At 43.5% G+C, this 19,051-nt stretch overlaps 1 protein-coding gene across 3 annotated transcripts in view; it reads right to left on the bottom strand.

Moving 5' to 3' along the window:
• The window catches only part of KIAA0355 (KIAA0355 ortholog), a 59,251-nt gene extending 49,965 nt beyond the window's left edge, over window positions 1-9,286 (bottom strand). For 2 of the 3 annotated variants that reach the window (XM_030955740.1, XM_030955741.1), the window contains exons 1-2: window positions 4,435-5,389; window positions 3,852-3,984 (exon numbers count right to left, since the gene is read on the bottom strand). The gene's annotated coding sequence lies outside the window, so the exon portion shown is untranslated. Of the gene's footprint in view, window positions 1-3,851; window positions 3,985-4,434; window positions 5,390-9,206 lie in introns of those variants that run through there. The other variant, XM_030955739.1, reaches the window with a different exon arrangement.
• Window positions 9,287-19,051: the final 9,765 nt, after the last annotated feature.

Raw genomic sequence — 19,051 nt, 5'->3', positions numbered from 1 at the left:
ACAGCACTTGAGTCAATGGTGTGATGTAAAAGAAGAAATTTTAAAAATCCTCAACACAAATCCTTAGCAACAGCTAAATAAAGGATTTTAAGTCCACTAAGGCAACAGTGCTTTGAGGCACGATGAGGTTTTTCACATGCTACTGAGCACAATAATCAATATTCACACACAGCTACTTCCAATTTTGCCTAAAGTCTACTGTTCCAAATTATACCAGTTTAACTTTGCTCACATTAGAATTCATTTTAGAGAAAAATATTTAGCATAGATGCAATATGCAAGACGTCCTGAATTCATATTATAATTTATTCTTCAACACACTGAACATCTGAATCAAAACACAGCACACCCTCCTGGGAACACCCGTGATTATGAGGACTGGATCACTTACAAAGCTTTAAGTCAAAAGGAAAAGGGGCATTATTATGTAGTGTAGAAAACTTAGTAAACTATACTTAGCCTTGTTTTTCTTGGTCTTTCATTTCATGTGCAGCAAAATGCAATCAACACAGCAGAGAGAACTCATGCTCCAGACCAGAATATATCAAACAGCATATGCAAAGAAGACATAATATTTCACCTCCCTGAAAGCACAAGAATGTTTGGAAAGAAACTGCTTCATCTGTCCTACAACAATTTCAGAACAAAATACAGATACAACTACTTAACAGAAAACAATTGACTGAAATATGTCATTTTCTCCTGTTTCAGAATGTGACTTAAAATACCAGTAACAACATATGACATCAGACAGGGAAAAGTACCCACTGGCTGCAATGTGAAGCTGAAAAAAAGCCCATAAAAATGTGAATGTCTCAGGAAAAAGAACAAATTACAACATTAAGCCAAATGTCATTTAAAGTCATATAAAGCCAAGTCATATAAAACCAGCAGCAGTGTTCTTCATCTCTCACACTGCACCAAGTCAAGGGCCATGAAGGCCTTTCAAGTGAAACACAGCAAAAGATGCTGAAGCACAGGAGAAGGCAGACATTTCCATCAATAGACAGACAGACATTTCCATCAATAATCCCCCTAAGTGCAAGGGAAATATGAATAAAAGGGTAAGGATAGAGGAACCTGAAGAACAGCAACATGCCAACTTACAGACGTCCTCAGAAGCTTAGTGTAAAAATCACTGCAAATTGTCACAACCACCCCATCAATGCACTGCACAAACAACAAACTGTGCAGCTGTTTAAGAACAAATTAAACTTATATCCTGTATCTTAAAAGGCAGAGGAGCTCCTCAGCCCTGCCCCCTGCTAGCCTGAGCAATTCCCACACCATGGTGTTCACCTAACACACCTGGCCAAGAACAGCCCTCAGAAGCACCCAAACACACAGCACCCACCTGGCACCTGCTGAGGGACAGCTCCTGGCATCTGCCAGGCACCTGATGATCACTGGAATATGGAAAAGGAGGGCACACACAGGAGCTCTCATCTTCCAGCCCATGTTCAGCAGAAGCACAAGTACAGAGCAAACCATGGTCTGTTATTCATTTGTCTGTCTGTATCAGACAAACCTCCTACAACCCAACCATTCCAGAAACTAAGATTAGAAAAAAAACCCCAAACAAGCTCTTTTCCTGCTGCATCTTCAAAGGAAGAAAATGCACTTTATCCAAAAAACATTTCCCTAAATCTTGTGTGTCAACGACAGATTTAATCTATCATACCAATTCATCACCACAAAAATGTAACATTCCTATACAAAAACAAAAAATGTATCATTAGTGGTTTTCAACAGATTTTATATCCAGAAACATCTGCAGAGCAACGGATTCACTTAACCAGTCAAGGAACTTTTCTAACCACTAAAGCAAGCAACAGATTGACTTCAAAATAGCACAGGTCAGATGTACCACTTTTCCACACGGAAAAAGCTCTAAGTGCACTTGACCAGAGACTGCCAAACCAGACCATACACTGTCCCACAACCCAGCATTTGGTCTTAAAACTGAAATAGCCATTCATGTGAAAGACAACATTTAAATTAGTGTTGATAATCTGGATCTGTAGAATATCTTTGCTAAGAAGGAGGTATGAACAAGTCTGTGTTAAATTCATAGCCAAGTTTTATATAAAATTTGCTACTTACCAAAGGTATTTTGTAATACCTGCCTAAAACTTTACAAGGTTTGCTCCTCTTTGGGCCTGGAATGAGGTCAAAGTGCTGAATTCAACATCACAAGCTGTTGCCCTGGAAATTATTGCAATGTTTACACAAAGAAGTTTATTATGAGATCTAATAGGATTGCTCAAATAAAATGTTTTCATTCTCCTTCTGAAAGCAATACAAGACAGACAGAAAGACTCCTTTGAGTAAGGACTTCTCCAACATTTTAATACAAAACCAAGCATGCTCCCAAAAGCAGAATGTTGCTATAACATGCTCTGATTTTCAGGGTTTGGTTCTAATAACTGACATTTCTTTCCAGGACTCCATACAATTTTCATCAGCATGTAACAAAAATAAGCCACAGAACTACAAGTTCACATACACTTGCATTACTTTAGGAAATTTAATTTTTGGTTGACCTACCCTGCTCTTCTATACATAAACTGCAGCAACTTCTCTTTGAAAACAGCCAGAACAAGTGTAACACTACCAAAGCCTTCACCTTGTTTCTATCAGAAGATGTGCACCTATTCACACAGGTGGAAGGACAGTTTATTTGTACTGCACTATGAGTTACTGAAGGATGCCCAGTTTGCTCTCTGTATGTAAGGGATGCCCAAGTAGCTACTCACACCTCTGCTCTCCTGCCAACAACAGTCTTGGTTTCATCTGCACCACCCACAACTGAACTCAGTAAAACAAAATTCTGAAAATTACCAAGTTTCTTTATTCTGTTTATATAGTAAATTAAAGGTTTTTGTTTTTCCTAAAGAATGCATGCAAATTTAGGAGAAGATCTATTTTTCATCATCTTATTAAAGTTTTCGATTGCATCACTTGCTTGCAAATGCTTATCTCATATAGCAGAAAGAGTTGATCTTATTGCCTTATTATTTAAATATTTGCAAGTTGTGTTGCTCAGCCAAAAAACCACAAATAAATACCTAACTATGTGTTTGGTAAGAGGCTAAATAAAGTTTATTCTGCAGCTCAGAAACATGCACTGATGAGGCAGGATTCTGGAACAATGTCCTCACACAGTTTTAGTTAATGCTATTCCACACCACCTGGCCTTAACTCCTGCTTGGACCAAGAGCTGCAGAGCACTCAACACAAGCAGCATTGCTACTCTGCCCTCCCACCAAGAACCTTCTCTGCTCAGGATCTGTCCATCTTTTACAAACACAGGGGCCTCTAACAAAAGATGAACACCTGCATTCATTTTTACCTGCATTTGACAAACATGGTTTCTTCTGAGTATTTGCAGGTTACAAACTCATCCTACACTGAAGTTGCCCTGAAGAAGAACACACAGAACTGGAAGAATAACATTTTTAGGTACCCTCTTCCTCCTTGTATCCTTCCTCCTTCCACATGATACAAAACCATCTGGTGCAAGATTTGCAAATAGCATTCTGATAAACATTTTGAAATACTCACCAGAAAGAGGTTACGTTCCTCAAATCTTTTGGAGTGTGGCACAGAATTACATTTACCCACTGTCATCCTTCCCCTGTGATTCCCCAGGCTGTCACTGCAGCTGGGAGGATGCAGCCACAAGAGGAGTCTTTCAAGAAGAGGAGTGTTTCTGTGTGTCCTTCCTAGGCACTACAGCCCTCTCTGCTTTTCAGCAGTTTTGTTACATGATCATATAAAAAGAATAGCTGGCTTCTTCAGGATGAGATTACCAGCTACAAATATTTTTAAGGGACTTCAAAAAATATTACCTTGTACTTAAACTCTTAGGAAAGATCTCCAGATTTTCCTGGAATGTGAGCTGCAGACATACAGGTGCTTTATCTTTCTCCAGGGAAGTCCTTGTGCTTGGACTCAAAGTGTTCTCAGGTACACAGCCAACTTCTGTAATATGCACAGAAGAGCAGGAAGTTCAACTTTCATTAAAAATACCCAGTATCATTGCCCTGAATATCCTGGTATGAGACAAATCATGTGGACACGCTTCAAAGGATCTAATTTTACCCCAGTAAATCCAGAGGAATTCCCAACACCATCCAGAAACTCACAAACATACTGGTTATCACAGTCAGGTAACCTACTTGGGAAACTAAAAACACTCAGTTACTGACAGGATTAGAGATAAATTTCATTGGTAGACAACCCTCACAAGAATGAATCACACTAGAGATGCCTGTGGAGAAATGGAAAAAAGGAAGTCCCTTGTTCCTGCTCTTCTCCTACCCTCTCCTTTACAACTCTGCTTTAGAGTTCCCAAAACGTGTTAAAATGAAGCATTAAAGAAACTAACTTCAAAATTATTGTTTCTATCAAAGGAAACAAACTTGCTCTTACATTCAGAAGCTGTTTAGGTTGAGGAGATTTATTCTGCTCCCAGATTGCAGAGTACACGACACAGAGCCCGAGGAATTTTCTATAATTGGACAGTACCATTTAAATGTCAACTTTGAGTGCACAACAAAACAAGAGTCACACCTAAAACACTGCTATTAAACAGCCAGTTGACATGCTCCCTTACAGCATTCTAACCAGCACAGAGGTAGCGTCAGGAAAGAACAAAAATAGAATAGCTCAATATGAGAAGTGACCGACAGGGTGGTGGAAGAATTCTCCTGTTGAAATTTCCCAAAGAATCTATCTTTTGCAATGCTGTTATACAGAAATGCTAACCAGAAAATATTAATGCCTGACAAGTACCCCACTGTAACATGACTTGATAAACCACAGAGGCCCACTGACCCCAAACCCCCAACCACTTGAAAAAGCAGAAAACTGTTAGGAAAGCCAGCAACAAAAGATCACAAAAAAGAAACAATGAAAATCTAGCTAGCCTAAACCAGAAAATACTCATCAGATATTTCAGGGAGAAAATGTTACAAAAAACATAAGCAGGAATTGGTCACAACTTAGGGATGCATTGTAAAGATGTTTCCTAGGGTATTATTTTGTCAATGTGACCCTAACAGTAAAACATAGGCAGTTACTCTACAGCAAAAATTTTTTTTTAAGTTTTTGGTTTGCTTTTTAGCTAATACAGCAAAAATTCTATCTGCCAGTGCTATTGTGTTCTCCTATGAGGGCTTTCCTTAGAAGGAAGAATATTTATTTCCTTAGTGCAAATGGTTCTTCAAAGCCAAGTCCTAGAATACCACACTTCCAACTGCAGTTGGATAAGCTGCCGTGTGTTATCACCAGACTGAAGCCAATTTGCCACCGATGGAATGCAGTATCACAGCTGGGAAAATGCCTGACGTGCTGCACAGCCGCTCAAAGATGCCTGAAAGGCTCACAGAGCCTCAGCTACTCCCACCTCAGACCCACCCATACACTCACAGACACCCCAGGACTCCCCCAGCTGTACCTGGGCTCCTTGGCATTCCCCTTTTCAGCCCTCTTCTGTCATTGTTCAAAGCCTGAGCAGCATTTCTAAACCTTCTATTCTGCTTTTTCTCACACATGCTCACTCCTTTTTCTTTTACTCCAAAGCACTCCAGCCTGAATCCCTGGAGTTAGTTTGCCTCATGCAAAGCTTGAGACCTTAACAGAATCACACAGATCAATTCCCCAAAATTTATCTTAAATAACCAACACACTAATTCATTAATTACAGTAGGGTAAGACCAGACTGACATTCCAAGACCACAGCTCCCAAAACAATTTGTCTAGTCACATTAGAGCTCTTCAAAGTGAAACACACCTCATTACCATCAAAATTATCATTTTAAAGTTCCATTTTAAAATTCTTTTTTTCTCTTCTTGTTTTAATCACCATTTTGACAAAATTCAAGGACTGGACTAAACCAGTTTATCCACAGAACACTACAAGACTGGAATCCTATCAGACCAAACTGTCAATTCACCTGCAAAGCAGAATTTGTGAATGCAATGTGCCCTATTCCCCCACACACACCTTAAGGGCTTCTTTGATGGCTGACAGGACAAATGTCTAAACAGTTCCTAATGTAAAATTGTCTTGAGGTACACGAACAGCAGAAGAGAAGAAACACAAAGCCAGAGGTACAACAAACACAACTTCAAGCTTCTTCTCAGTGAGTGTGAAACCCATCTTTAACATATTCTACTTAATTTTCAAAACATTTTTTCATCCTACAAGCCAGAATTTCAGATTTTGCAGCTATCAAAATACAGGATCTCCTATGGTCTAGATCCACAGTCCCCACTAAGTTTCCAGCACATACAAAATCCAAACAGAACCTGGAATGCACCACGGCCCAGAAGCATGGGATTGCCTGCAGCTTGTCACCATCACTGGATGCCCAAAGGTCTGGGAAGGGCATCCAGACACATCACCAAGCTCTAGGAATAGCAGAGCAATTACAACACAGAGTTTTGTCAAGCCCAGCAGAGCACCCTGTGATGAGGTTACCCATGCTGCTGGAAATGTCATCTTTCATGTACAACATAAACCCCTTCTGTAGCTACTGACAATACCCTGGCATTGTTTGCAACACGTAGGTTGTTGCACTGGCTAACACCCAATTCCAGTAATAATATTCTATCTACCTACAATCACCACAAGAAAATACTCATTCTCAGCCCTGCCTGGTCCTGCAGCACAGCAGCAAGCTCCTGAGAGCTGCCACACTCCAGCAAGTTCTGTATCTGCCTGTGCAGTTACCTGTCTGCAGTGATCAGACGCCTCTCTCGAACTCCAGAAACACCTTGAGATTACTGGGAATAAAGGAGCTCTTTTCATACAGCACAATTAGTCATATCAGCAGTGATAGCTATTCTGAGCAGCACCCATTAATCACTATCATTAGCAGGATTTCTGGTGTACCAGCATTCATTGTACCAAGAACAAGTCTTTTCCTATTACAGTACTACCACATAAACAAAAGCAGCAGCACAATTTCTCTTGACATGACCCTGTTTTGAGTAAGGCAAGTGGCAGCACTTAAAATGACTGCCAGTGTCAGATTTAAAGAAAAGCTTTCTTAGGACAGAAAAATACAATTGTTTTGTTGCAAGGAAAAACTGGCTGCCATTTGTATGCTGAGGCAGAAGGAGTGTTGAAAAATAATAAATAGTCGGAAGAAGTGGGGAATAAAGATCTCAAGCTGGAGACAGCACACCCTCAGAAAAATAAGATGCCAGTGACCAAAGCCAAGCTGACGCCCAAGAAGCAGAAGAAACCTAGACTTCACTTTGACATGTCACTAGCACACATTTGCCTTATTACATTTTATGAGGGATTCTTTACCTGCTAGCCAAATTTCAGAGCCTCAGAACACACTTTCAACCAGAAAAATATTCCCCATATGCACTGTTTCCAGTTTCCTAGCCACCCTGAGTAACCCCTGATGCAGAATGAGCAGCCAAAGGAAGCAGTCCTGCCTTACACCGACCGAGGCAGCAGCACCAGCAGAGGCACAGAAAGCAGCGGCTCTGAGCTGCTCCAGCCTGGCTCCTCCAACACCAGGAACACCTACACTGACCTGAAGCACACCTTCATCACAACCAGACATTAAATACTTAGAAAGGTCTGCTGGGAGGGAAGGAACAGAAAATACAGGAAGAAAGAAAAGCCTCCTGCAAGTCTTGGACTTTGAAAACTCGCCATTCTTTACAGAAGGTCCAGCTTTATCTTCTGTAGAAACATTGCCCGGAAGAAGACTTGAGCCAAGTGCAAAATCATGTTGGTACCCACAATACACAAACAGCACCGGTGCACATACCAAAATGGGCCAACACTGCTGATCCCATGAGCTGCACACCAAAACCTTCATGTGGCCAGGAGCCACACAACACACAGCACATACCTCAGAGAGGTGAGGGAAGGGGGAGCTTCAGCCGCCTGCGCCCACAGAAAACAAATAAAGTTCCTCAAGAGCACCACTACCTATTTGCCGACAGCACTGAGCTGAGGAAACAGAAACATCCAGCAACAATAGCCTGAAAATCCAGCAGCTGTAGATGAGAGATTGTCCAAGGCCAGGCAGCAGTTCCAGATGCAGTGCCATTCTGGGAGCCAAGCCCCAGCCCGTGCCAGCTGCATGTGCCTCCGAAGGAGCCACTCGGTAACACCAAGTTTACTGCAGCTACGCACCACTGAGGTATGGCCCTCGTCACAACACCCAGACATCTGTGCCTCTATAAAACCAGTAATGATAATAATAACGGCCAATTTATACCTCCAACAGGGTTTATAACCTCACATAAAACAAACAAGTAAGACCTTCCGACTGCTTTCAAGTTCCTAAGCCGACACTCACCCGACAAATACATACCTCTACCATTTCCTCTCCACTCAAACGAATAAAACCCCTCAAGCAGGCAGAATAAAGGGAGCATTGGTAAAGTTTTAAGCTACAGCCCAAAACGCGTTATCCTCTTCTGCTGGCAGCTACCATATGCACACAACATAAGGCTCGACAACAACAAGCGGCACTCGCAGCTCGCATCAGGTGAACGATCTGTACGCAGCCCCTGCAGCGGCCGGGGACGCCGCTGCCCGCAGGCCCCGGCCCGGGGGCGCGGAGCGGCCCGGGGCCCCGAGCCCGGCCGGGCTTTGGGCGGCGCCGCTGCCGCGGTGCCCGGGGAGCTCCGGCCGGCGCCGCCCGGGAGAGGCCGCGCGGCGGGCCGCCCCAGCGCCGGGGGCCGGCGGGGCCGGGCCGGGCGGGCGCCCCGGGTCACCGCGGAGCAGGAAGGTGCGCAGGAATTCCCGCAGGCGCAGTCCCGGCCCCGCCGCGCTGCCCGGGCTGCCCGCACACGGGTCACGGGGGGCCGGCCGCAGCCCCCGACACCGCCCCGGGCTGCCCCCGACACCGCCCCGGGCTGCCCCCGACACCGCGGCCGGCCCGGCCCGGCCCCGCCGGGGCACCGCGACCTCGGTCCCGGGCACCGCCGCCTCGCCTCCCCCGGCCGGGGCTCCCCCGGCCCCAGCCCCCGCCGGCGCCTCCCGAGCGGCCCAGGGGCTGCCCCGGGCGCTGCCGCCCTCCGCGCCGCGTCCCCCGGTGCCGCGGGCGCTGCCAGCCCGGTGCCCACACGGCCGGGCCCGCGGGCCGCGCTGCGGGGCTCGGGCGGGCGCGGGCGGGGCCGGGCCGGGCCGCGGGGCTCGGGGGGTCGGCGCGGCGCTCACTCACCTGCCCGCGACAGCCCCGGGCCCCGCGCCGAGCGCTCCGGAAACGGCGGCGGCTCCGCCGGGGCCGGGGAGGGGCCGGCGAGGGGCGGGCGGAGCCGCGAGTGACAGCGGGAAGGGGCGGCGGAGCGGGCGGGCGGCGCCGGCCGCGGGCAGCGGAGCGGAGGGGGCGGCAGGGACGGCACCGGCACGGCGGGGGCCGGGCGGGGGCGCGGAGAGCCCGGGACCGATCCGGGTGCGGGGCGAACAGCCCGAGGGGCGGCCTGGCGGCACAAAAAGGGAGAAGGGGATGAATTAATCGGTGAATATTTTATATGAGCTTACAATTGTGAGGGTTCTCGCTCTGTGGTTTTGGGGTCAGATGCAGCGTCCCGATTCAGGAGAGCTGCTCGAGATGGAGACCGCCGGCGGCACCTGCAAAGTTCTGTATTCCTTTTCTGTCCAAAGTCACTTGCTGAACAAACTGCAGGATTCAGCACTGGTGTTCAATGGATTTATTTGGGAATTATGTAAAACAGACAAACATCATCCCAAACTGATCCCTTTGACATAATTGTCATGGTGCTACCAGCTTTAGGAATTGCTGAGAAATAGGCCTGGTCTAGGATGTGAGTTTCAACTGCTTTCATATTATTTCTCAGGCTTAATGCAGGTTTTGCACAGAAAAAATTGCTGTACAAAATGATGTATTTTCAAATCCTATTTCTACAGAAAGAGCTTCTGTTAATCCTGTCTTCCTTAGTAAAAGGTGATTGCTTTTTATTTCTGTGACTTACTTAGAATCTTACCTTCTAAATGGAATAAGCATTTAATGATATACAGAAATGTCTAGTAAAGTTAGAAAATAAGGCAATGTGTAGTAGTAGGAGAGTAGTTTAAAACTGTTAAAATACATGTAAGCAAAATTTTTGCCTACAGGGCTCAGCATCCAATCATCTGGCTCTCATTCCCCCCCAAAAAACCCCAAACCCACACACTTGGCTATGATACTCATCAAGTGAAAATAACAGTAATTTCAGTGCTGCTAATCAGAAAACTCTGTGGGAAGAAGTGAAATTGTCAATTTATTGGACACCTTCTAGCCACAAGCTAGAAATAGTCCTCAAGTAGTGTCTGCGGGGAGCTGCCTGGGAGCAATCTGTGGCTTTGTTTCCTTCTCCAGAACAGATGGTTGCTGGCAGACTGGGATCCTCATCAGTGCCTTCCCTCTGAACCCTTCTGATTCTTGTGTGTCTGCTAAGCATGTCTCTTCCTAGTAAATTTAGTCCTCAAATTAAGAGATACCTGGGAAATACTTGGAAAGACACAAGGGAACAGAAGGCTGTCATATTGTTGGTTCCTTCAAGAGAGAGAGAGAGAGGTGTTGAGTATTCTTTGTACTGGAAGAGTACAATAAAGGGCTGGAGATGGTAAATTTTTTACCTTTTTTTTTCTGCTTTTAACTAAATGGTTGCTGAGACATTGATTTTGAAAAAAAAAATAGAAATACTGATGAGGTTTCAACAAGGCTTTGTTTGGAAGAAGGTATAGCTGTGAAGTGGAAAAACAGAGTGTAAAGGGAGTCAAAAGAAGCTGAAGAGGAAGGGAAAGAGAAAATAAAGTACTGGGATGAATTTTCCTTCCTTCCAGGACAGATATTGAGGCAAGACCTAAAAGTAATCTAAAAACCCCCACAAAATTGCTTGTTTTCTTCGTTTAGTGTTGTTTTGCTTTCGGGTTTTTTTCAGGAACAAAGAGGGAGACATTAACACACACAAACACAGATGTATTTTTAGGGATGCTCCTATTTCCTGGCTGTGGGGAGCAGGGTGGTCCCCCTGGGGCTGGGTCAGGCTGGGCAGAGCCGGGCCTGCAGCAGGAGGACACAGCCCCGGAGCCTCCTCTCCTCTCCTCTCCTCTCCTCTCCCTCCTCTCCTCTCCTCTCCTCTCCTCTCCTCTCCTCTCCTCCTCTCCTCTCCTCTCCTCTCCTCTCTCCTCCCCCTCTCCTCTCCTCTCCTCTCCTCTCCTCTCCTCTCCTCTCCTCTCCTCTCCTCTCCCTTTTAACTGTACCCTGTTTTACCAGCATGCAGTTTTTACCAAGAGATCCCAACGCTTCATGAGCCATGCTGACTGAAGTTCACTGTATTCACAGGCAGAAATCTGTTCTACAGACTGAGTCTTACAGCTCAATACACCAACGTGTTCTTTCTCACTATCTGCAGCTATCCAAATCTGCTCCTATTTTGTTATTCTACTGATTTAATTGTATTCAGTGGAGTGTGCAGAAAGGGGTTCTGTCAACACTAACAGTGGAGTTACACACAATAGTCATATTTTTTATTTGCACTCCCTGGATATATTTACATATTCTTACAGGGTGGGTTTTTTGGTTTTTTTTACAGTGCTGTATAACAACTTTTAGCATATAACTATCTCTAAATGAGCAGACATTTCATTTGAAACTTACTGTAGATTAAATTTATAGATTGAGAGCATAAAGGCACAAAGGACTTATAAGAATTGTAGCCTTAAAGTTAATATGTCTTACCAGATGGCAGGAATTTTAGACAGACTGTGAAATAAATAGGAAGTTCACACTTCCTGATATACACGGGGCATGAAAACATGCAATTCAACAGAGTGGGTAATAACCAATGAAGAATAAAGAGGAAACTCTCAAGGGCTAGAAAATATGTGGTGTAGGTATCTATTGTGACACTGTGCATTAAAATTATTTTTCTGAGGTCTTGCAATGCAATATTTAAAATGAGTAGTCTATTTTTAAAATTTTGTGAATTTCTTTTGAAAGATGGCAGTATGATTAGCTATTTAGTAAAGGCCTATGTAGATCAGCATAGAATAAATGTATTCAGTTATGTTTTCCCCATTGATGTTACATATAAGAGAGGAGTGCTTTCCAAGACCTCCCTTGAATAGGAAGGGAAGGAAATCAGTGCACAGTTTAAACAAAAAAATGTAACAATGTTTTTTTTTTTTTTAAAGAGGAAAGCAGCTTTGAAATGTATTATGGGTACAACTCAATGTCAGGGGCTGTAGGAGGAAGAAATCATTTGCTTGGGAAAAGAGCAGCACTGGCACAATGGCCATGTGCAGATGTTAATAAGGATGTGCCTATCAGCAAGGTGTGGGATTAGATTAGGAGGATGAACATTAGTCATATAATACCCAAAGAGTGTGTTAAAGGAAAAACCTCATTCACAAGAGGTTGTTTCTGTTAACCAGATGGAGATGTGTTTAGGAAAAGGAAATGTGGGGAAAACCAGGGTGATTTTGGAAAACAGACTTGACCACTAATGTCCTATTGTATCAGCAGTGATTTTCCCTTTGTGGTTGGTAATTCCTGTGGAAGCTGCAGTGAGAGCACGTTGGAGTGCAGGATGAGCAGAGCAGTGTTCCCTGGTGTTTGGGCTGTGTGTGCAGGGGGAGCTGAGCAGCAGTGAGCACGCAGCTCTGGCTGGGGCTGTGTTGTACAGTCTGTACAGTGTGTCACAGCCCTCGTGGCCACAGCCTGACCCACTCCTGCTGCCTGGATGTTTGACAATGCAGGCATACATGTAGGCAAATCGGCCTTCTAAAAATACATTTCACAAATCATCCATTCCAGCTGTCAGGGTGAGAGCAGTCCTTTTGTCCTGCAGCCCGGGACAACGAAAATCCCATTTCAGACAAATGAAATTTAGTCCTTTTCTGCCTGCCAGGAAAGCTGCTGACCTGTGCTTTGTGCCCTCAGTGCTCTGCCCACCATTGTGTCCAACCTGAGGCTCAGCACACACTTGGCCCCTTGCCCAGGCCTCTGTAAACAGCAGCAACTGGCAAAAGCAGGCGTGGGCAGAGCCCCCAGAGCTCTCTGGAGCAGCTCCTGCCCACTGCCTCCACAGGGCCAGTCCCATCTGGAAACACTGAGCATGGCTGGCTATAAATGGCCACCTCTCGGGGTCGGCTGCTTGTTCTCTGCCCCCGAGGTGAGTTGGGTGGTCCAGGGAGCGACCCCAGGCTCTGAAGAATGAGACTGGACTCTTTGCTGTTCGGTCTTCAGGTTGTTTATTAAGTCTTATCTACAAAATTTTCTTCCTGGCAGACAGAGGTCTGACCAGCAAGGCAGCCACGACGCTCTCCGACCACCCCCAAGGCTGCTCCGTCTCTTATACCACAAATTACGTATATCATATTTACCTTTACCTCCCAATACCTATCACCCATGTTGGACAGTGCACCCCTTCCCCAAACCAATCCCTGAGTGCCAACACCACAGCAGAAGATGGAGAACAAGAAGAAGAAGGAAGAAGGATGAGACACGCCCTGTCCCCTCCATCTTGTCCCCATTACCTTTATACAGAAATTTTTAAAACTTATATTTTCACCCTGTGTACACCTTATAAAAACACCCTTTAAACCTGTGACACCTTCCAGCCCTCATACCAAACTGGCAATTCACTTGCAGGATCGAAATCCAGCCACCAAGTGTTCCGGGCATCATGCCAAGATCTCCGAGCCCCCTGACGGGGTTTCGGCTCTCGACGTGGTCTCGGGGGACTCCTCACATCCGGAGTGATGTGCAGAGTTCCCACAGCCACCTAAAAATAAAAGAGGGACAATCACCTTTTCTTGTCAGACAAATCAAAGATCCAGGTCACCTTAAAAAATGCTAGGCTGTAAGCCATACAGGTTATAGGGAAAATAAAGAAGTTCATGAAGTATATAAACCTCTGAATCCTGCACGGATCAGTCCAGTTGTGATCGAACTGAACGGAGGCCACTGACTTCAGCTGACACTGGATGTGTCCCATGACCTTCTGGTTTATATATTTAGATTCCCCATACGAATCTTGTCTTCCACAGGTCTGATGTCATCACCATTATTATAAGCAGAACTTGTGACTTGATTGACAGCAAACAACCTTTCCAAAAAGTAGCCAAGGAGTAAGAATGTTTTGTCAGAGTGACACATGATCATGACTGCCTGCAGTCCATTTTTGTTTACAGGCAGTGGAAGAATTTCAGATATTTATAAGGTCAGTGTCCCTAGTCCAGAGAAGAAGGAGATATGTTTAGTTTTAAATTGTTGTTCTGCTTACAAAATTGACTTCCAGTTGGGCTTGAGTGAAGGACTAGGCTCTGAGGTAAATCCTTTGCCTGCTGCAGCCTGGAATGGGCTGCTCCCAACTGCACACACAAAGGGGTCACTGGCATGCCATATTTTTGCTTTAGGAAGTCAAATACTTAAACATATGCATAATTCTTGTTGACTGTCTGGTGATTCAGATGTCTGGGATCCTTGTTTCATTTTCCCTGTTTTTTTGAAAACTTTCACAAAAAGGAATCAGCTTGCAAAACCACAAAAATGTACTTCTCAGCCAGCTGTGGTAAAATAGTTTGCATGGCCATCTCAACACTGGAGAAATCTTTATATTTAAAAAATCATTCTGATTATTAACAAATGAACATGAATTCATTATCAGTAGGCATTAGCAGTTGCCTTAGAACCATTCAAGGTATGCTGCAAACACAGAGGAGCTGAGAGAATATTTGTGAGACAAAAGAACTGTTCATACTAGAACTTCGAATATTGTTTTAAAACAGATATGCTGCAAATGTGGGAATGAGAACTAGACTGGGTTTTTTTTCTACTTAATTTGGCATTTAAGTATATGGCACAGTAAGGTTTGACAAAAAGTAAAATGTAAATCTGTGTAACTGACCCCATTTATTAACAGGGTGTTAAGGACTTGTCATATTTCAGAGTCTAAATACTATTTAGGAAGAAGTGAAACAAAATTTAGAAGTAATTCTAGAACATTTATAAACAGGTATAGAAAAATAGTGTCCTACTACTGAATGTTAGAAATTAGAGTGTGTCCACCAAATGATGTTGTGTTTGTTTGACCTCGTTCAACTGACTCCATTAAAGTGTTGTATATGTTTCAGATAACAAAATTTGACTTTTTTAGTAAGTATCTTATATTGGATATAAAATTGTTATTTTAACAGTTTATACTAAACATTTTACCATACAAACGGTAAATTTTATTTAACTTATGTTAATATAAATACGCAAAAATAATACATGTTTATAAATACATATAAATATTTAAAGTGGTCTAGAAAGAAGCCGAAATGGTAGATTTAAATCATTTCCATGTGGTAATTCCTGTAACATGGGATTGTTGCAGAGGGACTCGATAGGGGCCCACATGCTATTGCATTGACTTAGTTTTTGTCAGGGCACTGTAACAAAGGCAACTGAATTTCAGCTGCCTTAGTGGCACTGTTATTACCTTTTGCCTATACAGATTTTTATTGTGGAAGACTGCCAGATAAGGAGTAATTTTGTAATTGAGAACATGGAGTTGTGAAAGTAGTTTGAATAGAAGGGTAACATATAAGTTAATATTTTATGGATGAAACTTTGCTGAATTACTTGATAACACAGAGAAAATTCTAGTAGATCTACATATGTTTGTCATATGTTTCTTCAGTAGATTTTTCATTAATTACTGAAATGCTCAGTGTTTCACTGTGTATCACAGGTCCCTCTATGCCTGAGATTGGGATGTCAGTACCCTCCTTAGAGGAAGGCAGGAATTCACTTACAGGAACCACGTGTGAGACTGACCTAACCAACCCTGCTGTACCCACCATGCAGAGCCTCTTTGGGGTGTCCTGTCCAACCAGGCCAGGTCTCCTGGTGACATCCTGAAATGGGAGATGCCCAGCAGCTCCTCTTTGGCCACCGCAGAGCTTTGGCTTGAGAAGATATTCAGGATGTTGACAGAGAAGAGTGGGACTTATCTTTTAAAACCTGGCAATGCAGGCTCGTCTGTCCTCCATGGGAGAGTGCAGCCCTCTCTGCTTGACTGGCTGAGGACCATTTTCCTCTGGCTCCAACAGGAAAAGCAGCATAGGTGACCTCCCTGGCACCAGCACAGGTGACCTCACTGGCTGGTTTCAGGTTCCTGTTTGTTTAGTCAGCTTCCAATGCCTTCATACTTTCTCAGGAACTGCTGCCAAGGCTGAACATGGTCTGTTTGTATCATCAGGCTCTGTGGGGCCAGGCTCTCGTCCACATATCTGATACCAGGTTTGAGCAGCTTGCTCCCCTCATCGCTGAACTAAAGTTGATGATACAGTGCCCAGTAATTTTTTTTGTTTGCTTTCTTGCTCTTTAAGCTTTCTCAGCAAAAATACGAACAGGCTGTGTTATCAGGTGCAGCTATCCTGCCCTGCTGGACACATGCCAGGAATGCAGAAGCAGATCTCACAGGGATTATGGTTTACTCTGCTGTTGTCTTCTTCACAGCCCAGAAATTCCACAGTTGAAAATTAAGGGCTACCAGAAGTTATTTCTCTGGCATCCCACAGAACTGAGATCCTTCAGCTGCGCCAGGCAGAGAGATGCCCTTGATGTCTGAATGATGCTTACTGGTGCTCTCTGCATCCCTTGTCTCAATTTCTGTGCCCTCCTTGTTTCAAGAGACACCTACAAACCTCTCTGTTGTTGCTGGTCTCCAAAGGTCACAATTCATCTGTCGATACAAATTGTGCGTAGCTTTGCTGAAATTGATAATTGTGGTTCCCAGCTCTTTTGCATGATGTCTAATCAATTGTAAAAGAAGGTAGATTAAGCTACCAAGTCTGTATCAGACTATCAGATCACAGTTGTGCCTGGTGTGAGAGGCAGGAAACAAACCATCAGTCCCCCCAGAAGTGCACATATGAATTATGCAACTCTTGTGTGAGTTGTCACATCTATGAGCACGGGGACCGTGAGACAGCAGCCCTGTGGTAGCAACTGGCAGCTGAGGGAAGGAAGATCTTCCTTTGTGTGTGCACTGCTAAATAATTCAAAGACAAGATAAACAGCACCTATAGATGCATCTTTTCTTCATTTCACAGTAATGAGTCAAGATACTCTAAGTCAAATATGTGCATTTCAGATCCTTTTAGGCACTCATCAAGCCACCAGTTACTAAAAGATAAGGGACATGAGACAAATTCTATACATCAGTTGTTTTCTGTTGTTGAGTTTTGCATATGTTAGGGTTTTTTTTCAGAATTCCGAGAGTAAGGAAATTATGTCATGTAATTCTTGCAAAGTTAACATTTGATAGTGGTATTGAGTGTCAGCAGACTGTGGCCACATCTCAATGATCGTTGTAATTCCAGGAGCTGGGAGATGAGAAGGCAATAAATAATAGGATACAGAGTAAGCTTTTCTTCTTTTTTAACGGGAAAATATTTCAGCCATGGTGATGTAGTTGACAAACGTTTGGTTTAGCATAAAAGAAAAGGGAGCAGAAAAGAGATTGAAATGCATAGTCATATAGGAAATAAAAAACCTAATCAATAAGTAGTCACAAAAGCAGTGAAAAACTTCTCCTATCGTGTTTTTAAATTAAAATGTAGAACATGCACATGCATCCCCCAATCTGCTCAATATTGTTTCTAGAGAATAAATAATCTGTAGATTTGTTGGGGTAACACAATTTGCTATTTCCTGGAATAATTGCCCACAAACATGAGCTTGTTAAACTGATGAACTCTTGCCTGTGTATGGAGGGTGATCCCAGGGATGGATGGTTACAGAAAAGTCAGATTTGGATATTAGACACACATGTCCCTAGCAGAAGTTGTGGTTTTCTCCTCATGTGGATTAAAAACCCACTGACAATCTTCAGAGTTGCTAATTTAGGCCTTTCTGATTGCAAGTTCCAGGCAACTCCGCGTTTTGCTTCATCGTATAATTCTAGGAATGGTGGTTTCCTGAGAAAAACAAGCTCATAAGGCTTTGGAACTCTCTCTCATGGTTTCTGTGCATGCAGAATTGGCAAACCAGCACAGAACATAATAATAAGAATGAAGTTCAATCTGTAGTGTTTTTACACCCTATGTTTTTAAGAGTCTGCAATCATTTTTCTGGAAACATATGAACAGAAATCCTGGTAAAGCTCTTTTCTCCAGCTGTACAATGGTATACAAGTAATTTGGGGAGTTTCAGCCATGACCATAGTAGCACTAGCAAAAGCTTGTTAGCTTCAGTCATGTTTTTTCTTATGAATTTTAAAAACCATGGTGCTGCTCTTCCAGCGAGATCCATTTGCACATAGATCTCATTGAAGGCCCAGGACCTGCATTTAATATGATTCCATTCTGTATCCAATCACACTCCCATTTTACATAAAATGAAGGTGGGAAGTTGGTTCAAGGTCAGCAATTTATTTGTTAATTATAGTGTTTGTAAATATCCTCAACATCCAATTCAATAGGAATTTGAACACCTCAAAAATGCAAAGATCTGGAGAGTTTATCCCCTGAAAAGTGGGATGATATCATGAATGATGAGGTATGAAATTGTATCTGTAATTTAAGAACCTGCAGTTATTTGCAGTGTAGTAATTTTTGCCCCTTGTATGACCATACCTTTTAAATTCAAGTGTCTGATAATACAGACAAGCAAAATCAAACAGGCAGGTGGTTCAAACAGAATCTGTAGAAAGGACAGCAGTAACATATAGATAATTTTGAAAATATTCAGTCCATAGAACTGGGATTTTAAAGAGAGAGACTGGCAAAAGAATCAGGCTCATCTGATATGCAGAGGAAAAAATGTCAACCTGAGGGTAGCATCTTCTGGAACAGAATCTACATTTCCAGAGAACTTCCCTGAACTGAAACCAGCTGCAAGATGAGCTCATTTGTTAAAATATTAATAGTAAACTTGGGTGAGACATTCTTATTATGCTCTCACTGATGCAAATTCATTAAATTGCAATGATAATAAATCTTGAGAGATTAAGTTTATAACAGAATATCAGATGGTTGTTTCTGGGTTTTCTAAGACCCCGAGATTGG

Source organism: Camarhynchus parvulus, chromosome 11 (genome assembly GCF_901933205.1).
Source record: "Camarhynchus parvulus chromosome 11, STF_HiC, whole genome shotgun sequence".
Classification (NCBI taxonomy): Eukaryota; Metazoa; Chordata; class Aves; order Passeriformes; family Thraupidae; genus Camarhynchus; species Camarhynchus parvulus.
This window is presented reverse-complemented; position numbering and strand designations above follow the sequence as displayed.